Source organism: Macrotis lagotis, chromosome 8 (assembly GCF_037893015.1).
Source record: "Macrotis lagotis isolate mMagLag1 chromosome 8, bilby.v1.9.chrom.fasta, whole genome shotgun sequence".
In the NCBI taxonomy this organism is placed as follows: Eukaryota; Metazoa; Chordata; class Mammalia; order Peramelemorphia; family Peramelidae; genus Macrotis; species Macrotis lagotis.
In genome coordinates, this window is record NC_133665.1 from 162,067,740 (window position 1) to 162,093,136 (window position 25,397).

Here is a 25,397-nt window from a genome sequence, read left to right on the forward strand (position 1 = left end):
TTAAACTATTCTAGTAGGAGACCTCAATCTCTTTCTCTCATAATTAGATGGATCTAGCTACACAATAAGCAAAAAAAGAAGTGAAACAGATGAATAGAAAATTAGAAAAATTAAATATAATAAATTTCTGGAGAAACCTGATTGGAGAAAGAAAGGAATACATATTTTTCTTCAGTGTTTCATGGCACTTATGTATTAGGGCACAAAAACTTCACAATCAATACAGAAAGACAAAAATATTAAATGCATCTTTCTCAGATCATTATGCAATAAAAATTACATATAATAAAGGACCATGTAAAGATAGACTAAAAATTAATTGAAAACTAAATAACCTAATTCTAAAAAAATGAATGGGTTAAACAAAAACATCATAGAGACAATCAACAGTTTCATCTAGGAGAGTGACAATGATAAGGCAACATACTTGTGAGATGTGGCAAAGTTCTTAGGGGAAATTTTAGATCTCTATATTCATACATCAATAAGTCAGAAGAAAGAGGATAGTAATAAATTAGGCATGCAAGAAAAAAAAGAACAAATAGCATATATTTCTAATTAAATATCAAATTAGACACCCTGAAACTCAAAGGAGACATTAATAAAATTGAAAGTTAGAAAAATATTGAATAATAAATAAAACTAACAGTTAACTATGAAAAAATAGAAAAATGGGGGCGGCTAGGTGGCACAGTAGATAGAGCACTGGCCCTGGAGTCAGGAGTACCTGAGTTCAAATCCAACCTCAGACACTTAATAATTACCTAGCTGTGTGGCCTTGGGCAAGCCACTTAACCCCATTTGCCTTGCAAAAAAACCCCCCTAAAATGGAAAAATAGAGAAATCTTTGGTAATTTGATTAAAAAAAAGGAAAGAATAAAACCAAATTACCTTTATCTAAAATGAAAAGGGTGAATTCATAACCAATGAAGAAATTAAAACAATAGTTCAAATTATTTCCCCAATTATATGCCAATAAATCTGCAATGTAAGTGAAATGGATGAATATTTACAAAATGCAAACTGCTCAGATTAGCAGAAGTGAAATGAAGAGACTTAAATAATTCCATTTCAGAAAAAGAAACTGAAAAAGCCATTAATGAACTCTAAGAAAACATCTTCAGGGCCAGATGGATTCGCAAATGAATCCTACCAAACATTTAAACGATTAATTCCAGTAATATATCAACTATGTGGAAAAATAGGTGAAGAAGTAGTCCTACCAAATTCATTTTATGACACAAATATGGTGGTCATAAACCTGGTCAATAAGCCAGGAAGAATCAAAACCAATAATGAAAATTATAACTTCTCTAATGAATATTGATACAAATTTTTAAATAAAATATTAGCAAAGTTGTCACTAGGATCATATGTTATGACCAGGAGGGCTTCATATCAGAAATTCAGGCTTGGTTCAATATTAGGAAAACTATCAGCATAATCAACCATATCAATAAAATAAATCATATAATTATCTCAATAGACACTGCAAAAGTTTATGACAAAATACAGCATCCATTTCTATTAAAATATTAGAGAATATAGAAATAGATTTTTTTTCTTCAGTGATAAGTAGTATCTATCTAAAGCCATCAACTACCATCATATACAATGGGGATAAGCCTTTTCATTAAGATCAGAATTGAAACAAGGATGTTTGTTATCAGCAGTATTAATTAGTATTGTTTTTGAAATGTCAGCTTTAGCATTAAGAGAAGGAAATGTAAGTAAAGTAGTTAGAAGACACCATGAGGAAACAAATCTATTACTATTTGAAGATGATATGATGGTATTTTTGGAGAATCCTAGAAACAACTAAAAATCACTCAAAATAACAAATTTAGCAAAGTTGCAGGATTTAAAATAAATCCACATAAATCATCAACATTTCTATACATTGTCAGCAAAGGTCAGCAGCAAAACAACTGTAGATAATATTAAATATTTGGGAGTCTACCTACTAAGACAATCCCAGGTACTATTTAAATTTAATTGCAAAACACTTTTCACAAAAATAAAGTCAGATCTAAACACCCGGAAAAATATCAGTTGTTCCTGGGTAGACTGAAATAAAAAAAAATAACAAATGTTAGGAAAAAATAGCAAAATTTACCAGGAGGAACAAAAAATAAAGAATATTAAGGGAATTAATGAAAAAAAAAAGGTAAGGAAGTTGGTCTACCTGGACCAGATCTAAAACTTTATATAAAGTAGCAGTTACCAAAACTATCAGGTATTGGCTAAGAAATAGAGTGATTAACAATTGGAATAGTTTAAGTTTACAAGATACAGTCTAAGGAATCACTCTGACAAAAACCAATAGAAACACTGGAAGACTGAGTGGCAGAAACTAGGAATTAGACTAACATCTCACACCCTATACAAAGATGAAGTCCAAATGGGTATATGATATAGATATAAAGGGTGATATCATAAGTTAAATAGAAGAGCAAGGAATTGTGTACTTGTCAGATCTATGGAGCGAAAAGAATTTACAACCAAAGAAGAGATCGAGAATATTATGAAATACAAAATGGATAATTTTGATTGCATTAAATTGAAAAGATTTTTGCACAAACATAATCAGTGCAATCAAAATTAGAAGGAAAATAGAAAGCTGGGAAATAATTTTTACAGTCAGTGTTTCTGATAAAGGTCTCATTTTTAAAACATATAGATGTATGAGTCAAATCTATAAGGATATGTCATTCTTGAGATGATAAATGGCAAAGGATCTGAAAAAAAACAATTTTTAGAAGAAATTAAAGCCATGTATGATCAAATAAAAACACTTTAAACATTTTTAATTAGAGAAATGCAAATTAAAACAACTTTGAGGTACACCTTACGCCTATCAATTTGGCTTAATATGACAGAAAAGGGAAAAGATATATGTAGGAGGGAATGTGGGAAAATTGGGACACTAATCCGCCATTGGTGGACTTGTGGACTGATCCAACCATTCTAGAGAACAATTTTCAACTATGCCCAAAGGGCAAAAACTTTGCATACTCTTTGATCCAGCAATATGACTAGTAGATCTGTATCCCAAAGATATCATAGAAAAGGGAAAATGACCCACATATACAAAAACATTTATTCCAGCTCTTTTTGTAGTGGTAAAGAATTGGAAATTTAGGGTATATCCATCAATTGAAGAATGATTGAACAAGTTGTGGTTTATGAATATAAGGAAACATCATTGTTCTATAAGAAATGATGAACAGGCAGACTACAGAAAAATCTGGAAATACTTATATGGACTTCTACTGATTGAGGTGAGTAGAGGCAGGAGAACCTTGTACTCCTTAATAGCAACATTGTGTGATGATCAACTATGATAAACAAAGCTCTTCTCACAATGCTCTGATCAAAGACAATTCTAAAGGATTTGTGATGGAAAATGGCATCCACATTCTAGAAAGAACTATGGAATCTGAATGCAGATCAAAAGCATACTATTTTCATCTTTAAATTTTTTTCATCTTTTTAAATTTGATTTTTGCTTTTTTCTTTTTATTCTGATTCTTCTTTCACAGCAGGACTCACATGGAATTATGTGTAAAATGATTGTCCATGTGTAACCTGTATCAGATTTCTTGCTATTCTAGAGTGGGTGTAAGAAAGAATTGAAGGGAGAAGGTTTTACAAAAATGAATATTGCAATTTTCTTTGTATATATATAATTGGAAAATAATTTAAATTTAAAAAATTCACCAATATAATAAACAAACACGCAAATAAATAAATAAATTTAATTAATCTGATGAGGCAGAGAACTCTGTAGAATCCTACAAGAGCATAAAGCCACAGTGTGATATTTCTGAATAGTTTAAAAGAGAAATAAGAATTGTGAAAGAAGTTGTAACCTGAATAGCAGAAAAAAATGATAGAATGAGAAAATGAGTCTGCAAATGTTAGTTTCAACAAAAATGAAAACAAGAAACAAAACCCAAAAAAAGTACATAAAGACAGAATAACTCGGAATTCAAATACATAGAAGTGAAGAAAAGTCTGGAAGAAAAGTAAAATAAAGAAACATAAAAAGAAGACATGATCTCCACACAAGCAAAACATTGATCAGCAAAGAGAGTGCCCAGAGACAATTTAAGGATTTCAAGGTTACAAGAAGACCATGTAAAGTCAAAAAAAAAATTGAACACCATAATGGAAGAAATAATACAAGAAGATTGCCTAGAACTTTTGAAAAAAGAACAGTCTCAATTGAAATAATCCAAAGACTGTATCCAAAAAAATGTAAGGAAAAAACCTTTCAAATATTAAGGAAAGGAATATGAGCTTCTTTCTGTGCCCACCAAAAACCTTAAGAGAGAATGGTGTAATTTGTTTCAAAGAGTAAAGGAGCTGTCAAAAAAGGAAAATTGTCAGTGTTGGAGAGGATGTAAAAAAACTGGGGCACTAATGCACTATTGGTCCAGTTGTGAACAGATACAACCATTCTGGAGAGCAATTTGGAACTTTGCCCAAAGGATAATGAAACTATGCACATACTTTGATCCAGCAATGTCACTATTAGGTCTGAATCCCAAAGATATCATAAAAAAGGGAAATGATACATGTACAAAAGTATTTATGGAAGCTATTTTTGTAGTGGCAAACAATTGGAAAGTGTGGGAGTGCCTATCATGAGGGATGGCTGAACAAGTAATGGCATATGAATGTGATGGACTACTATTGTTGTGTAAGAAGATATGACTGGGCAGATATCGAGAAGTAAGCAGAACCAGGAGAACATCGAACACATTAACAGCAATAATGTTGGATTCAGGCTCCTCCCAGCGAGCAGTTCAGAGATCAAGGATCATCCCACAAGACTTGTGATGGAAAATGCCACCCACATCTAGAGGTGGGGGGAAAACTTAGTGAGTTTGAATGTAGAACAAAGCATACTGTGTTCACTTATCAAAACTTCTGTGTTTTATCTTTCTTTGTCATGGTTTCTCCCCTTCAGTTCTAATTCTTCTTTCACAATATAACTAATAGGGAATATGGTAAACACTATTGTACATTTACAACTTATACCAGATTACTTATTGCCATAGGGGTGAGGGGGGCAGGGAAGGGAGGATGGTAGAAAAATGTGGAACTCAAAAACTTAGGAAAAGATGAGTACTGAAAACTATCTTTTGAATATATTGGAAAACATAACAACATAACCCCCCCCCAAAAAAAAACTAAGAATAAGGGAGCTCAAAATGTAGTCCAAGGTAACTATCTTGTAAATTTGAGCCTAATCTTAAATGAAAAGAAGGTGAACATTCAATAAAAAGAGGCATTTGAAATTTTAAAAAGAAAACCACATCTGAAGAGTTTATTTGCCTATCAAACATTTCAATCAAAAGAAATTTGAGAAAGAAAATTGAAGAACAGGGATCGTGGAAGGCTAAAAATTTGACATCCTTTTTTATAATTAAAATGAGAAGGTCCAAAATGGTGTTAACTTTTTCAGAGCTGGCAATACTTAAAATACTTAAAATTATGCTGAAGGTATCATTCAGGAAGGTGTTTGGGGTCACAGAATTTGACTCCTGAGGACCACACCGCAGTCATGTTGGCGATTTTGTATTTGATTTGTATATGGAAGGAGAGAGAGATGTTGGTGTTTTTCAGTCCTCTGAAAGTTCAATCCATGTTGTTTTTACTATCTTCTACCCTAATTTTGGTTTCTCTAATGATTCTTATTCTGCAGGATATATTTCTACATCGTGTTGAGAAGTTGTAATTAAGGACAGGTCTAAAGGAAAAGATCTAAAGGGTATATCTAGCTCTCTCTCTCTCTCTACTCACATTTTATATTTGTATGCACATCTCTGTCTCTGTCTCTGTCTCTCTGTCTCTCTGTCTCTGTCTCTCTCTGTGTCTGTCTGTCTGTCTCTCTCACTCAGATATTCTAAAAGACTGACTAGTCAAAATACCAGGGCTATTACACAGGAAACAGGACTGCTCTTACATCCAAGGTAGAATAAGTTAGTTAAATTTAGGCTATGCCGAACCTGTATATCCATGTAACAACTAGAATGTACCTCAGAAGTCATCTAGTCCGAATGCCCTCATTTCATAAATAAGGAAACTGAGGTCCGTGGAGTTTAAGTGACTCGCAGGATTATAGGATTAGAGATTTAGAGTTAGAAGGGATTTTAGAGTTACACAGTTCAATCCTTGTATTGTACAGATGAGGAAACAGAATGAGAGAAACTAAGTGATATGTAAAGTTACTCAGATATGGCAGAATTCATATTTGAATGGATGTAAGTATTTTTTCCTCTTGCCCAAGGTCACATGGATAAAGTCAGGATTTGAATTCAGGTTCTCTGATTAGCATGAATACAATTCTTTCTACTGTACTATCCAGGTATGGTCATGGATATAACATTGGATGTGAAGTGAGGAATACCTGAATTCCTAGTCTGTACAAGTCATTTTCTAGTTGTGTGATCCAGGACAAGTCATCTCTCTCTAAGACTCAGTTTCCTCAACTATACAATGGGACTAATAAATTTTGAATTGAACAAATGAGCTAATACATGTAAAGTGTTTTGAAAATATTGATGTACCATATAAAGGTTAGCTATCATTGTCATTTTCATCATCATCATCATCATCATCATCAACACACTGACTCCTATACATAATGGGACTTCAGGGACATTGGAAATTCCTTGTTTCTTCCAAAATATAACTGCTGTGTCTTTAGAGTTACAGGTGATGTTCCACATTTTATTTATTTGGCTAAAGACTGTTGAGATCTAAGATAATTCATTTATTGGCCATTTATAATAGTGTATATTTGCTCCAAGGGAACCATATATAAGATTAACATACACCTCAGTCAGGGTGACATGGAGCGACAGAAGAAAGAGACACAAAATTCAGAGACTGGGAAATTTAAGCAAACTTGCTAATTCCATAATTTTGCCTTGGGATGATCCTGATTGAAACTCAAGAGAATGGAGAGTTCCAGATTTAATGTGATATCTGTGATATGATATTTGCCAGATACACACACAGTAAGTGGTTAATAAAAACTTGACCCAGTCACACAATTGACAGTGAATTGTTTTATCTGACATCATTATGGAGATTTCATACCAGATAGGTGTGAGTTCCATTGTGCATAAGGAAAGCTGGGTTCTCTAGGTGGCCTTAATTATGATCTAGGTTTTTGATAAATCAAAAGAGGGGGACATATTTTTTTCTGGGAATGCTAAGAAATTTCATTACAACATAGAGACTGAAAAAAGTAAAGTTGTAGCTTATCCAAAGAGCAATGGAGAAGCATGTGGCAGATTGCATTGCCATTGAAGAATTGCCCAGAAAAAGGAGATCATCACAGGGAAATGCATGACTGGAAAAAAGGATGTAAGACCTGCACTTCAGTAAGAATGATGAATGATGACTGTTCAATACCCTACATGCTTCATTGACATCCACACAACATACCTCTAGAGACCTAAAGGAAGGTCTGATTATGGGGTGAACCACCTGGGGAGGATTTATTGGATGACATGGACAAGAATCCCAGAGGATTAATTGAGATGGAAAGGTTGCTATCTTCATCACTGGAAAAAATATCCACCTCAATGAGTTCAAAGAGCCCATCAAAATGTCAAATTCAATTCAATTCATCACATTGTTGTTAAGCACTGATTTTGTGTTTAATGGTATGCTAGGTAGTGAAAATACAAAAATAAAATTGAAATACTCTATCTTCAACAGATTGAATATATTCAAATGTTTGAGTGCACAGGAATGAATTTCTAGAATTCTTTTCTAGTCCCTGTATTTTGGGAAGGCCCTCTAAGAATTTATATAATGACCATTTATGGAAATGCATAGAGGATGGACATCTGACCCTGGAAGCAGAAAAACCTGGGTTCAATTCCTGGCTCTGACACATACCAATGATATAATCCTTGGCATATCATTTCACTTCTGAAAAAGGAATTTTCACATCAGCATGTTCCCTACATTGAAGAAATCATAGGTCCAAGGAAACCACATCTCATTTACCCCTTTTCTTTGTTTAGTCAAGCATACTACATTTAAGAATCTTCCAGATAATTAAAGCTTTTTCTTCTTAAGTGATTTTTTTAAGCAATTTGAACATTTTTTTTATCAAAATCTTTCTAAAATGTCAGTATTCTATGCTTCCCTGATTTTTTGGTGAGCTTACTGAATATAATTTGACATTTTCCCCAATAGGTTAGGGTCCTAATTATAACCATTAATCAATGCCTAGTATGGAACACCAAGAAGATGTTAATTTACGTAGGGCAGGGACAACTTGTTTTTTGGTATTTCCATCATCTAGCAAGGGAACTTGTTTATAGTAGACATTGAATTGAATACAATAGGTCACAGATTGAGTAAAGAAATAGAAACACCAGGTATAGATGATAAATTGAAAGATAGAGCAGAAGTTTGAGGACCCCACAGCAAAGAAACCTGAATATATTTGAAAGTCTTGGAGGGCAAATGATTGCAGGTTTTAGAAAAAGAGGAAACAAATAGATGGGGCATGGAGGCTGAGAAATGAGAAAAGGGAAAGGAATCACAATCACATTTAGAGGGGTTAGTTTAAGAAATCAAAAATCAGAATCACTGGCGTTATAGTCAAAGAATAAATTCATAGCGTTTGACTAGATGGTTTCTATTCAGCAATTTCTAGTGGTGAGTAATTCACTCCCTGATAAGAACCCATTTCATTTATAAATACTTCTAAGTAGTAGGAAGTTAATCTATATATCTAGTCAAAATCTTTTCTCTGCAGCTTAGTATTATTTTTGCCCTTCAGGGCCATGTGGTAAAAGCTTACTTTGTCTTTAACATTAGCCTTTTTAAATATATTTTTTCAACCATATGCACATGTATATTTTTAAGTTACAAAATTTCCTTCCTCCCTCCCTCCCCTCAGTGGCGAACAGTCAGATTAGCATTGTACATACATACAAATATATATCTATATCTATATCTATCTATATCATCTATATCTATATCTATATCTATATCTATATCTATATCTATATCTATATCTATATCTATATCTATATGTTTTTGGAAGGCAATGGGGGTTAAGTGACTTGCCCGAGGTCACATAGCTAGGTACTTATTAAGTGTCTGAGGTCAGATTTGAACTCAGGTCCTCCTGACTTCAGGGCAGGTACTCTATCCACTGCACCACCTAGCTGCCCTGTACATGCATAATTTTGATAAACAAATTTACAGATCAGTAGTTTTTCACTATGAGGAATCAGAATAAAGGGAAAGAGATACATAAGAGATAATTTTGATAAAGTTTTCATCAAATTATGAAGTTTTTTTTGCTGTTTTGTTTTGTTTTGTTATTCTTCGTCTGGATGGGGATAACATTGTCCATAACCAGTCTAATACAGTTGTTCTATCTTTCTGAACTGAGAGGAGCTGCTTGCACAAGATTGTTCATCTCACAATGTTGTTGTTTATGTGCACATTGTTCTCCTGGTTCTGCTCCCTTCGCTCAGCATCAGAGCCTGTAAGTCAACATTAATCTTTAAAATTTTTCGAAGATCATTATACTGTCTTCCCCCAGGTCACAGGACACTGGAATTTCAGAGTTGGAAGGGACCACATTGACCACTTAATCCAAACCAAGAATGAATAACCTCCTCCGTCCTTCAACATATTCTTCTGAGTCATCATCCAAACCAGTACTTACCCCTGTAGTCTATTACATTTTTGGATAGCTCTAATTTTTGCAATTTTTTCCTGCCATCAAGAATAAATTTGGTTCTTTCTAACTTCCCCTCATTGCTCTTAGTTCTGCTTTCTAAGGCCAAGTAAAACCATTATAATTATTCTCGTTGACAGCCCTTTAAATACTTGAAGACAGCTATACTTTCCTCCACCTCCACCATGACTTATTTCTCTTTAACATGTAAAATATCCACATTTGCTTCAAATGATACTCATGTAATTTTCAGTGGCTGGAACATCCTGGCTGCCATCTTCTGGATGCTCCACTGTTCACTGTTGCAATTCTTACCGTGTTGAATTTTGTGTCCATTGTAAATGAAGAAAATGTTCAACAACATAAGATCTTTTGACAAACCATGAGAAATGTTCTTTTTTGTTTGGTGTTCTTGGCATAGTACGTTGGGAGGTGGAAGGGAACTTGAGAATGCTATAGTCCAAAAGACTCATTATATAAAGGAGAAAACCTGAGGCCCAAGGAAGTTATTGGACTTGACCAAGGCAGAACCAGTAAGAGAGCATAAGTTTAACAGTAAATTGAAGTCATCTCCACCATAACATAAAACTGTGAGAGAGTTGAGGTTGACAGATGTCTAGACTTAGGATAGAAAGACTATAATATACCCTGTTACTTTAAAATGTGTGTAAATCTATGGTCTCAAAGAGATCAGTTGAAGCAATAGGGACTACTTCATTCCACATAGCTCTTGTTGGGTTGAAACTACAGAAATAAGAGTTCTAGAATTGATGTTTCTTGGTTCCCATATTGCTATGACTCTTCTATGCCATAATTCAAATAAGAGAAAAGACAAACATTCTCTTCTTAATTTCACTTTTGTGTTTTGGCTTCAGTTAAAGTTAATTTTCTGATTAAGATATATTTATTGATATATTTTTGGATCTCAAGACACAGAAAAACAATCATGGTCACATCATAACTGATTTATAGAATATTCACACACAGAGACTAAATAGCCACACACACACACACACACACACACACACACACACAGAGACACACACACACAGACACACAGGCATTCTTTTTCTCCCTTACCACCACTCTTGAATCCCTATCTTCTCTGGAAAATAAGTCACAAATAAAATCAAAACTCAGAAAGATTTTTCCATAAAGTGCAGAATGATATGCAGTATATACGCATTGGTTTTCCTAAGGTGTGGTAAGGTCTGGGGGGGGGAGAGGCTTTGGGCAGGTAGAGCTTAACAGTATAACCTAGGTCAAGCAGACCTCCGAAAAATTTTGATATATAAAATCAACAGTAGGTCATATGGAGATGAACACAAAAGTTCATTCTAATTCTTGTGGCTACATATTTTGCATTCTCTTTCTGGGGAAAAGGTCTGGTCCTAGTCTGTCTTGGAATGATATTTGGGATTTGTTTGTTTGTTTGTTTGTTTTGTTTTGTTTTTGCTCCCAGGATTATAGACTGGGGATTCAGTTCTGTATTTTTGACTTCTGCTAACTTTTTAAGTAAGAATGCTTCAAAGTAGACTTATTCAGTGACTCCCACATTGAAGATTTTCCCCATACAAAGGGATATCAAGACTTGTAGTCATACCGAAAGGGACATGAAAGGATATTCCATTCATTTTCAAGACTGAACCCCATGGTTTTAGATACTGTTAAAAAATTTTAAATTGTTCTTCCTGAAAGCCAAAAACTGCAACAATATTTATTTTCTATATGTTCTTTGTTCCACTAGTGAAATTATATTCTTGGTAATTCTACAGGCAAAACCATGGTCCCCACTAGGCAATGATGTGTTTTGTCTTCTGCAATGGGCTGCTAATTATTACTCTTGCAAGGAAAGGTTCAGAAATAGATTTAGGCTCCTAGGCTTGGAAAAAAAGAGAAATGCATTATGAAAATTATGTATTTGCCCTCCGGGGACCTCACCCCCTTTATGAAAAACCCTTGCCAATCAATCCACAGAATAGGATTTGATTCAATTCTGGGACAAACATTGGCCTGCAGCTGAAGTTCAAGGTAAGATGCTTCATGTTTCCATGCCAAAAAGGGAGGTGAAAGAAAATGGGGAGTTAAACCAAGGGGGCAAATAAAGAAATGTGTACATATATATTTATGCATTCTGTACCTCGGCTCTAATTGCTCAGAAGATTATTTATTTTTCTCCTTTCCTTTCTTTAAAAAAAAATACCTTCCAGCTTCTTAACATGTTTTTCAAAGTATAAGCTAGAAGGCATAATAAAAAAGCAAGCAGGGATATGCTTTTTGAATAGACTGAAATAATTAATGTAAGAATGCTTCCATTTGGACATTTTTTATGAGCTGAAATACATTATTTTTGCTTTTAAAATCGAGGTAATTTGTTACACAAAAGTGGTGTTTTCTTTAATCTGAAAATAATACTAATTATAACACTATTTGGGAATGGAATTTTAGAAGACTAAAATTTCTTTTGTAGTTCAAAATGATTTAGCTGTTGTAGCCCAACCAGCTAGGCTACTCAGATATTCAAGGCATTACCTCCTGGTCTCATGTCAACGATAAAGTCTCCAGATATTCTGGGAGCAAACAGTCAAGGCCCCAAGTGCCATGTCACCTGTTAGATCATGCCTACCACCTTTTTCAACAGGTGTGATGTTTGTTGGATGGTTGCTAAAGGAGGTGGCTTGGTTTTGTAGAAATAGCATTAGTCTGGGAGTTAGAAGATGTGGACTAATACCATGGTTTTTTATGTTTCCTGATCATGGGGTCATGGGAAAATATGGCATTTAACCTCCATTTCTTCCTCTATAAAAATGGAATAATCACAATAATGCTAGCTATTTCACAGGGTTGTTGCTATGAAAACCTTAAAGGGCTATTAAAATATGGGAGCTTAAATTATAATAATTATTGGATATCCTTTGGTTCCCAATTATTCACATTTATGTAGTAGTATAATGTCTGCAAGACTTCACTCATGACTCTGTAGCGTACTGCCATTCCCATTTTATAGATGACAAAAACAGGCAATATGACTTTCCAGGATGTTGGTCATCACACAGCTAGAAGTAGCTACTACTACCTTACACTATCTCTCCTAAACCCTTTCCTAGACTATACTTGCTCTCTTTCTTAGCTTTGAAGATGCCAAAGGCAATCTTGTTTGCTTTTTGTGTCTCTGATGCTTTCCTTTTCTTACCATAGCCTCTTAGGATCCATCATTTCTCTTCAGAAATAGGTCAAGTATCCCCTTATACAGAAAAGCATCCCCCATTCCCTCCTCCAGCTCCCTCCAGCTGCTAGTACCTTCTCTCTTTAAGTCACAAAACAGTCTTTTCCTTACTTCTTTTGCCTACAAGGTCCCTGCTACTCCCCATTTCAATGACCTCCTTCTTCCACCCTACCTCAGAAAATATATAAATAGCTTTCTTCAAAGTACAATTCAAGTGTTACATCCTTCAATTCTTTGGTGGCTAATGATAACAATGATAACATTTTTATTATATTAATGAAGTAATAATAATGATAATCATTATAACTAGCATTTATATAGAATAATTAATCAATAATTAATAAACACTAGACATGGTCCTAAGTCTGGAAATGCAAAAAAGAAGCAAAACATAGACTTGCTATCTAGCTGTATAAGGCATTATATAAATATTATTTTATTTGGTTCTCGTGATATCTCTGTGAGGCAGGAAATATCATTAATCTCCATTTCATAGATGAAGAAATTAAGATTGACAGAGGTTTAATGATTTGCCCGAGCTCTTATTACTAAGAAGAGTTTGAAACTGGATTGAAGTCAGATCTGCCTAGTCTCTAGTCCTCTATCCTTCTATTGTCCCAACTATCTATACCTGTTGCTTAATATTCCTTAAAATAATTTTGAATCCATTTGCATAAATTTAAATTATTTGTGTATTTAAAGATGAAGGCAGGACTTTTAGATTTAGATTTTTTGTTCTCATTTCCTTAGCACTAAGCCCAGTATCTTGGACTAGGTGATTACTATATATTGAATTGCATTGAATCAAAAGATAGAAATGAAAAAGAAACCTTTCCTTCAAGGAGTTTATCTTTTAATTAAGGATTTGAGCAAGAATCCCAAAAGGTAAATGTAGCATCCCTCTGAGGTCATTCCCCAACTAGATACTTATTCATAGGTTAGTGAATTTACTAATTTTTTTTATCTCAAGTCTCTAGGGGTAAATCTGAGGTGTTATGATTCTTGTATCATTGCTCCTCAGCCTTGAGTCATATGCTCCATCAATAGTCAATTTGTTGGCTCTTTTAGCTTTTTTTAAAAAAATATTTATTGAGAAAGTATAGCCAAAACAGTTGTCAAGAAATATATCCTGCTCTCAACTAGAAACACATTCACACACATAAGATCCCTGGGGAGAGCAGACTTAGAATCAAAGTATCTGAGTAATGGGATATGCTTGTAGATAACATGTGGACCAGAGGGTAACCTTGGGCACTGGGTATCACTCTCATTCCATGAAGCCTTTATAAGACTCCTTTGGGTATAAAATCCTCCAGTTTGGCCAGTCAAGATGGGTTGTGAGGATGAGTGACTCTGAAGCTCACGATTCTCCAGAGGTTTTGGCTCCCTGAAACTCTCTTCTTTCCAAATTAGACTATCTCAGCTCCTACTGTAGATGCTCCCATTGGCATCAAACCCTCTGGTTTTGGGGAACATAAAGCTCTCATGGGTCCTTTAAAAAGACCTATGGATTCCCAAGGTCACTAAGACACTTGTAGGTCCAAATAGTCACTTGCTCAAGATCAGGAAAGAATAAACACAAAAAGATAGAGGTAAGCAGCTGCTAATAGCAGGGTGGGAGATAGAGATGTCACTCCAATCAACTCTTGGGTCTAATTAAAAGAAGTCTTGCACCATGTGAAACCAAAGAGGAAAGAAAGAACTGGATGAAGGAACCAGTTTCCCCTTTTGTATACCCACTCACTTTCAGTTTGGCAACTCCTTCCCGAATCATTAGCTCTTCAGGTTCTGCAGTCAATTAAAATATTTTTCATTTTCACACAGGACCCACCCTGCAGTCATGATTCCCTAAAGTCATTTATGGTGGAATAAAATTGAACAAGACTAGATCCACATTGTCTCATTGAGACCAAATAGAGAAAATTTATGCATCCTCCAAAGGACTGTCCCCCGGCACTTAAATTAATGCAAGATAATTTGTGGAAAGGAAAAAAAAATAAGCTGGTGATCAGAGGCTCTGTCCTAACACCTAGTTGAAATATGTCTTTTGTACATAGACATCTCAGAATATTGTTGAAAAACAGTGCTTGGAAGTTGATTATTTGTCCCCTTTAAGAAGCAGAACATAATTTCTCTTCAGGATTCGTGAAGATGCTTCAGATACTAAAAGAAATTGAAAGGAAAATTGTTTCCTTCCACTACCCTGCTGTCTAGGTAGGTGGCCTACAGTCTCATGTCCAAGCTGCTTCCATAGGGAGCATGATCGTTGTTGGGGCAGAGATAGTAGAAGCGGGACTACCCTGCAATGCCACTGTAGTGAATCTCTCTCTGTGATTATTGTCATCAGCATAGTCTGAATCTGGAAAAGAGCATTGGATTTGGAGATGGAATAACTGACTAGGAATCCCTGGCAAGGCACTTCACTCTGTTTGCCTCAGTTTTCTCCTCTGTAAAATGAACTGGAGGAGAAAATAGCAAGTCACTCAAATATCTTTTCCAAGAAAATTCAAATGGGATCATAAAGAGTTGAAGCAACTGAAGAGCAACAACATAATGATGCATATCTTTCTCAGTATATGCTTTCCCTGTCTATGAAAATGAAATGTGGATCTGGCTTCAAATCCATGATCCTCTGTATAGAGTTGAGTTGGACAAACAAAATTCCCAGAGAACAGAATATTGTGATGTGTGAGATTTCGTGGTTTTCTGATGTATTTCTTTGCCAGGTAACATTCTCTGTGTCATGCACATGTGTAAATAAGCTGTAGTGTCCATGACTGTGGATTTTTTAGTTTTTCTTTTAAAAATATGAAAATGTAAGCAAATGTGGATCCAGAAAAGCTTCACACTTAAATTTGATGATTAAAATAAGTAGCAAATAGATGCTAATTTTCATCAGGTGTCATGTCTAGATGTGCTTCGTGGAGCATAGAATCAGGTGCCAAATGCATAGAAACTAGCTTGGTTTCAACTTTCTGTAATGAATAAACCTTAATATTCAGAATCCTAATAATAAAAATCATGCTGAAAACCTCAGAAGCATGGCTCATTGCTAAATACTTCTTTAACTGGAGTCTATCATGTTCTTTACCTGAAATTTGACTATATAGATTTTCCAACTTCTAGGATATTAGATTGAATATTCTATTCTATTACCAAATGGCAGGGAAATTGTTTTCCATGTCAAAAATGGAAGGGATAGCCAGAAGCTTCAAAGTTCTTTTTTTGGATAATTTTGTTTTTTTGTTATACATTTTATTTTTAAATGTTTTTGAAGATATTTTCTGTTTTGTATATCATCATAGTTAGCCCCAGCATTCTTTACTTTGTCCTCCCAGAGAACCATCACAAATAACAAAAAAGAATTTTTTTTTCAAGAAGGAAAAAATCAGCATGGTTGATTGATACATTGGAATAAATCTTACCTCATACCAAAATTCCTAATCTGTAAACATGTTTATCAAAATATGTATGTACAATGCTAACCTGCTGTTCACTACTGGGGGGGCAGGGTTGGGAAGGGAGGGTGGAAGGAATGTTGTAACTTAAAATATACATGTGCATATCAATGAAAATCAATAAATAAATTTAAAAAATAAAAAAAAGAACAGAAAAAAATGAAATATGTGCAAAGCTTAAAAAAACTTGTGGATCTCCCACTAGCATGAATGGGTTAGATTGGGAATGTCAGCTTATATTCTTCAAACCACTTCTACTTGAATTTGAATTTACAATTTGGCTATTTTACTTTTGCCATGTAATTGTTCTCTCCATTTGCATTATATTACTTTCTTGGCTCTGCTCACTTCACTCTGCACAAGCTCAGTATGGATCTTTCCATTCATCTCTGTATTCATCATACTGCAACTTCTAACAAATGTAATATTCCATTATATTAATGCATCCCAATTTGTATTACGTTCCCATACTGATTGGTGTCTTCCTTGTTTTTAATACTTTGTTATCACAAAATATTGCTATAAGTATATGATGAATTTTTTTAATGTTGCCTCTGTTGGGGTATAAGCCCAGGAATGGAGTTTGGTTCAAATTATAGGGGCATTATAATCACTTTATTTGTATAATTACAAATTGCTTTCCAAAATAACTCTATCATATATATATATATATATATATATATATATATGTAATATATAAAATTATATACAAATATACATGTATAGTTATATATAAAATTTGACTTCTGACTATTATTACACTGGAACTATTCTTTCCAAAACATTAGTAGTGTTTTTTTAGTTGTCAAATGCATTGATCTTTTCTCAATTCTCATACTCCTTCATGCTCTTCCCCCGCCCCAGGGTACTGGGTCACTATTCTCTCTGATTTTCTTCCTATCTTTGTGACTTTCCTAAAGTACAAGTTTGATCATGTCTCCCCTACCCCCTAATCAATAAACTCCAGTGGTTCCCTATCACCTCTAGGAGCAAATACAAAACAACTTGACATTCAAAGCAATTCATAATCAATCAAGTTCTCTCTTACTTTTCTAGTCTTAAACTTTATCCCCAACATTTTGATCCAGTGACTGTTCTTTTGGTTCTATGAAGGAGATATTCTGTCCTTTGGCTCCAGGCATTTTCATTTTCAATTTCAATTTCAATTTCATTTTCATTTTCCTTTCTTTTCTTTTCTTTTCTTTTCTTTTCTTTTCTTTTCTTTTCTTTTCTTTTCTTTTCTTTTCTTTTCTTTTCTTTTCTTCTCTTCTCTTCTCTTCTCTTCTCTTCTCTTCTCTTCTCTTCTCTTCTCTTCTCTTCTCTTCTCTTCTCTTCTCTTCTCTTCTCTTCTCTTCTCTTCTCTTCTCTTCTCTCTCCCTCTCTCTCCCTCCCTCCCTCCCTCCCTCCCTTCCTTCCTTCCTTCCTTCCTTCCTTCCTTCCTTCCTTCCTTCCTTCCTTCCTTCCTTCCTTCCTTCCTTGCTGCTGTCTTTCTGTCTTTCTTTTTTCCTTCCATTATTCTTTCTTTCTTCTTGGTTTTTGCAAGGACAGTGGGGCTAAATGACTTGCCCAAAGTCACACAGCTAGGCCTCAGGCATTTTCACTATTGCCCCATGCTTGGGACATTTTCTTCTTTTGCTCTGAGTACTGACTTCCTGGTTAACTTTAAGCAACTCTAAACCCTCTTAATTTCAGTTCCTTCCTCCTTTTAATAATTTTCTACTTATCATATTTGTTGATGATGTGAATGAATGGATAATAACGCAGGATACAGTGAGAACAATGAGACCTGCTTTCTCTCTGGCTCACACAAGGAAGGGAGACTGGTGACTTTGCAAAGCACTTAAATCCAATTCAACTTTGCAGGTCATGGCTTCACCAACTTGGTGTCATGGTCCTCAGAATGTAGGATAAATTATGCTTGTGGTTTGCTTTGTATATATTTGTTTGTCCTCAGATGCATAAGCTTCTCAATGGCAGGGGCTGTCTTTTGTCTTTTTTTGGGAGACAAAACAAGTTTATTTACATATTGCTGTGGCTAGTAGAAGCCAAGGAAAAGAAGGCTTAGAAGAAACAGCAGTAGCAGCAGTACCATGGAGGGAAGAAGTAGCAAAATAAGAACTTAATTGTGGGATCATGCTCCCCAAGAGTAGACTGGTCTCCTGAAGGAAGACCTGCCTCTTTTGACTGTATTCCCAGTGTTTACTTTTCATACTGCCTATGTAACTGCTTAAGAGACTGTTTATTCTTTGAATGATTAGAGAAATTTTTACAGAAATTTGATGCAGCTTTCCCCCCATATTAGATCATTTCTTTTCTTATTTTAAGTGCATTTTTATGTATTTTTTCAATTTCAAGTCATTTTAGATATTTTATTTTATTTTTTGCCTTTATCTCTTGTATGGTTAAGGTTACATCAACTACGCATAGTTTTGAGAGGTTTGTGGTATTTCTCTTTTAATTTTTCATATTAAGGTTGTATTATTTATTTAGATTCAGTGAAGTGTAAGTGCTGGCTTGTGCATCATTTCCACCAGGTTTTTTGTTTTTGTTTTTTTTGTTTTTTTGGCAAGGCAAATGGGGTTAAGTGGCTTGCCCAAGGCCGCACAGCTAGGTAATTATTAAGTGTCTGAGACCGGATTTGAACCCAGGTACTCCTGACTCCAGGGCTGGTGCTCTATTCACTGCACCACCTAGTCGCCCTTCCAGTTTTTCTAAAGGTTTATTTTAATCAAATAAGGAATTTCGTACAATTCAGTAATTTCTTGTAAATCAATTTTCCACTTCACCAAACAATGCATTATTAAGCTCCATTGTTTCTGAATCTCTCTTGTCTATTTATTTCGTTCCATTGATCTATTTCTCTATTTTTAACAAATACCAGATAATTTTAATGACTGCTACTCTTTAGTATAAAGGACTAGAAATGCTCCTTCTCCCCTTTTCCTTACTTCTTTTCATCATATCCCTTAACATTCTATAACTTTCATTTCTCCACCTAAAATTTTTAATTATGTTATAAAGTTCTATAAAATATTGATTTGGTAATTTAATTGATACTTTTAAAAGGGTGAATTAATTTTGATAGTGTTATTATTGTTATTATTATTAGATTGGTATGGCCTAGTGATGAGCAACAAATATTCTCATATATGTTTAATTTGTTCTTCATTTAAGGAGTAATTTGAAATTGAATATGGAAAAATCTTTTGTATACTTTGGTAGAATGATTCCTAAATATTTCATGCCTTTTGGTGTCATTTGGAATAGAATTATCTTTTCAATTAGTACTGCTTATGCTTTGTTATTATTTTATTAAAAAGGTTTTTGGTTTTTTATTTATTTTGTAACTTTTAACTTTACTTAAACCATTAATTTTCTCAATTTTGTTTGTTCCTTAGAATTTTTAAAGTTAATATCATATCATCAGAAAATAGGGATAGCTTTATCTTCTCTTTACAAATAGGATCTTCATGTTTTATTTCTTTCTTTTGCAGTAGTTCCATCAAATAATGGGGGGGGAGTGGATAGGGGTAAGTGGACAATCATTTCACTTTCATATTCATTGGAAAAGGTTCTGGTGCATTACCCTGCTTATACTTGCTATTGGATAGATGCTTTTTTATAATATCACAAAAAGTTCCTCTATAGAATATTTTGAAGAGCTTTTAATATATAAGACTGTTATGCTGTGTCCAATGCTTTTTCTGCACCTGTTGGGATGATCATGTGACTTTGGATTTTTTTTTAAATATGATTATTTTCAATGTTTTCCTAACCATTCTTGCCCCTGTGTAAATCCCATTTGACCATAATGGTATGAATAATATGTTTGACAGGATTTTGTTTAAAAGGTTTGAGACAATGTTGACCAATGATATTGGCCTAAAGCTTTTATTAATCTGTGTTTTTTCTATTCATTGCTTAGATATTAGAACTACATTTGTTTCAGTAAAATATTACAGCAGGATGATTTATCAAATTTTGAAATTAATTTATTAAGTATCATTGCTAACTCTTCTATAAAAGTTTCATAGAGTTCTCCTGTTAATCCATCAAGAGCATTTTTTTTTTGGCATTTTCTTTATAGCTAGATTCTTTCTTTTTTTCTTTTAACCAAATTGGGTTATTTAAAACTTCTGACTTGTCTTCTTACAGTTTGAGTGATTTTTGAAGGCATTCCTGTTTTTCTTTTGTATTCTCCATTTTCTTAGCAGATATCTGTGCATAAAGTGATTTGATTATTCTTTTTATTTCTTCTAGTTTTGCGGTGATTTCATCTTGCTTATTTCCTTTTGATTTGATTTAATTTTCTGCTCTTTTCTTATATTTACTGGTCTTTTCAAGGCCCCTAACTTTAAGTTTTATCATCATTTCTGTTTTTTGTTTCAAATTTATTTATTTCACCTCTAATATTTGATATTTCCTCTTTGGTGCCAATTTTAGGTTTGTTCTTTGTTTTCTTTCTAAATTTTTAAATGCACATTCAGTTTCTTAATCTCCTTTTTCTTCTTGCTAATATATGTTAGTAAAATTATTATTTTCCCCTTGAGAACCAGAAATTTTGCAGAAATTTTGGTGTGCTGTTTTATCATTATCATTTCCTTTGACATAGATATTAGTTCTTCCAATGATTTGTTCTTTGACACACATATTAGGATTTTGTTATCAAGCATACATTTGGATTTATATCTTTTGTTTGTGGTCACTGAACCAATATATTTACATTACATTATGGTCTTTAAAATATACTAATAATTTCTGCCTTTTTTGCTTTTGTTTGTAATATCTTTGTGCCCTAGTCCAAGATACATTTTTTTAAAGTTTCACGTGATACTAAAAAATGGATTTTCTTTTAAAGATTCACTTAGAAGATTCATTGTCTTTCACATCATTTCTCCAGAACTTTTTGCAGTTTCATTATTTCTTTTTTGTTTGTCTTTATGTAACACCCCAAACTGAAAAAGATATACTTAATCCTCCTTTCGCTATTGGGTTTTGTCTCTGTCTTCTTTTGTAGTTATTTCTTTTATGGATTTAGATGCTTAGGCAGGAATATACATTAATTCATTGTCTACTTTTTTTTAAACAATTTCTTTGTTTATTCCTTTTTATCTTTTGGATAATTATTTTTGCTTTGTCAGGCAACAATTACAACTCCTGATTCTTTTGGATTTGATATATTTGATGCATGGTAAAATATGATCCATTAGATGCATGGTAAAATTTGTTTCTATCCCCTAATTTTTATTTTTTGTATGTCTTTACTTATTTAATGTCTGCTGTAAGTAAAAGATGAGAGTGGTTTTCTATCCAATTTATTGCCCTTTTCATTTTACTGAATTTTTTAATCCATTTACTTTTAAAATCCACTTATATTACATTTAAAAATTACACATAATTTACATTTTGAGAGTTTAATTTATATTCTTCTCCATCTCTAATACTTTTTTTCCAGCTATGATAATCTTTTCCTCTTCTGCTACAAACAAAAGTTCCTGTACCTTCAGTTACTTTACCTTAATCTTTTTTTAAGATTCTCTGCTCTGGGATGGCTAGGTGGTGCAGTGGATAGAGCACCAGTCCTGGAGTCAGAAGTCCTGGGTTCAAATCCAGCCTCAGACACTTAATAATTACTGAGCTGTGTGGCCTTGGGCAAGTCACTTAACCCCATTTGCCTTGCAAAAAAACCTGAAAAAAACATTATCTGTCCTTTGACTGTCTTGTTATCACCTCTCATCTTTTCTTCTCATTTACTACACTATTCCTTTTGGGATTTGGCTTATTAGTTCATTTAATCTCTCCTATGTTTATTTGGTGATTTCTTTCAGATATTTGAGTAGATTACTGTTATCTCTTTTTTTACTTTCAAATAATCCTTTTCAATGGTTTTCAGATTTTCATTTTTGTAAAGAAAATGATCTGTGTTGGAGGTGATGTTGAAAAACTGGAACCCTGATGCATTGTTGGTGGAGTTGTGAACTGATCCAACCTTTCTGGAGAGCAATTTGGAATTGCAATCAAATGGCAATAAAACTGTGCATATCCTTTGATCCAGAAAAAACCCTACTAGTGTATATCCCAAAGTGAACATGAAAAAAGGGTAAAAAACCCACATGCACAAAAATATTCATAGCAGCTCTTTTTGTAGTGGCAAAGAATTGGAAATTGAGAGGATACCCATCAATTGGGGGAATGGCTAAACAGATTGTGGTATATGAATATGATGGAATACTATTGTTCTAGAAGAAATCAAGAAGGACTGGTCCTCAGAATAGCCTGAAAAAACTTGCAAGAACAGATGTTGAGTGAAATGAATAGAACCAGAAGAAAATTGTACACAACAGCAACATTGGGTGATGATCAATTATGAAGGACTTGTTCACTTGAGCAGTACAATAATCAAAGACAATTCTAAGACTTATGATGCAAAACAAAATCCCTATTCAGAGAAAGACCTATGCGTTTAGATATAGATCAAATCTTACTATCTTCAATTTTTTTAAAAGTTGTCTTATGTATCATGATTATTTTCCTCTCTAGTGTTTGTTTTCTGTTTTGATTTGACTTTTCTTTCACTGCATAACTAACAAGGATCTAGGTTTAGCATGATTATACATATAGGGTCTATGTTGGATTGCTTTCTGTCAGGGGGAGGGGAAAAGGAAGGGAGGCATTAAAAATGCAAAACCCAAAACTGACAGAAAATTGATTGTTGAAAGTTATCATTTCATGTAGTTGGAAAAGTAAATTTAAAATATTTCATTATTCTCTTTGCAAAAAGCATTTATCACACATTTTTCTGTATAAATACTCTCTTTCTGCCTACTTTAGACTCTTATTTGCTGAAGTGATATTCCTATATTATCTGGTTCTTTCTTTTTCTTTTTTCCTCAGGTAATTTTTTTATCCCATATATGACATAAGACCTCCTTCCATCCTCCTTGCCCAGCTACTAGCCCAATCCTCTATAGGATCTTCTCTTTCTGAGACCATAGGGGACACCATCTCTATATTACAAACCTTTGCTTTACCTCTTCACATCATACCCTATTCTTTCTCTTCTTGCTCCCCTCCCCATCTTTCACATACCCTTCCATGCTATGATGTAGAACCACAAAGAACATGGATTCATTGTAAGATGGATGCTATTAGATTCTGTCCATAATGTCTCAGAACTGCTTCTTCACTGTTACCCTCACCAGATTTCTGTCTTCATCCATATCTCCACATCTACATTAAAGAAGAAATTCCTTATTGGTCTCTGAATTGTCATTGTTGCTATAGTTATCCTTGCCTTTTGCATTTATTCACTCCTGGATTATTTTTATTTGGGCTTTTCAAGAAGTAAACAATCTCTTCACCTTTAGTTACAAAAATGTTTCAAACATCCTTTTATTATTGAACATTCATGATTAAGTTCAAATTTTCAGAGTAGGTCATTTGAACTGCCTCCTGAGTTCCATTCATCTTTGGAACACATTATTCCATTTCCACCTACGTTTTCTGATTTGTGTGGAATAGGCTTACATTAGTAAGATTTTCTTTTCTCTGTATTTGAAGGTCATTCTCCTGATTGTTTACAGAATTTGTTATTTCTGATTTGAATTATTAAATTTAGCTATTGATGGTCTTTCTTTAAGTGATCTGTGTATTCTTTTTTTTTGCAAATTTATTATTTTATTTTTCACTAGTTACAGGCAAGGACATTTTAATTCATTTTAAAAACTTTGAGCTCCATGTGCTCTCCCTTCCTCCCTACATACTTACTGAGAAGGTTAAGAGTTTGATGTGATATATATATATATATATATATATATATATATATATATATATATATATATGTATATATATGCAATCATACAAAACACTTCCATATCAGCCATGTTGAGAAAAAATAGAGTTATTTCTTTATTTAGGAAAATTCTTCAAAAAATGAAGTTTACAAAAGTCTTCTTCAATCTGTATTTAGACACCTTCAGTCCTTTCCCTGAAAATGGATAGTATTTTTCATCATAAGTTCTTCAGAGTTGTCTTAGATAGTTTTATTGTTGAGAATAGTTAAATCATCCTCAACTGATCATTCTGTTATTTTGCACACAGTGCACTTCACTTTGTATCACCCCATGTACGTCTTTCTAGACTTTTCTGAGAGCATCCTATTAATCATTTCTTATAGCAGAATAGAAATCCATCCTAATCAAATACCATTCCCTAACTGATGGGCATCCCCTCAATTTCCAATTCCTTGTCAGAGTAAAGAACAGCTATAAATTTTTTTTACATATAGGTCCTTTTCCTTTTTAAAAAAAAATCTCTATTGGGATATAGACCTAATAGTGATATTGCTAGGTCAAAGAGTGTGCATGGTTTTATAGTCTGTTGGACATATTTCAAATTACTCTGAAAGATGGAATCACGTCACAGCTCCACCAATAGTGCATTAATGATTGACTTTTCCTACCATCCTTCCAACATTGGTTACTTTCCTTCTCTATCATTTTAGCCAATATAATACCTATGAGGTAGTACTTCAGAATTCTTTTAATTTGTATTTCTCCAATCAAAAGTGGATTAGAGCATTTTTTCCTTCCACTGTGAAAGCCTTTTTTTTGCCCATTTTATGTGAGATGATTTACTCCATTCTACTTCTCCTTTCCCTTTCTCTCAGTACAATACTTTCTCAGTCCCTTATTTTTTTAATTTTTAATTTTTTTTAGGTTTTTGCAAGACAGTGGGGTTAAGTGGCTTGCTCAAGGCCACACTGCTAGGTAATTATTAAATGTCTGAGACCAGATTTGAACTCAGGTACTCATGATTCCAGGGCTAGTGTTCTATGCACTGCACCACCTAGCCACCCCCACTCCTTTATTTTTTAGATAACAACCTTTCATATTCAGTTCACTGATACCCTAATAAAGTACCCTAATTCAGTACCCTAATAAGGAGGCAGCCCTTGTGACTCACCATTATCATGTTCCCATGT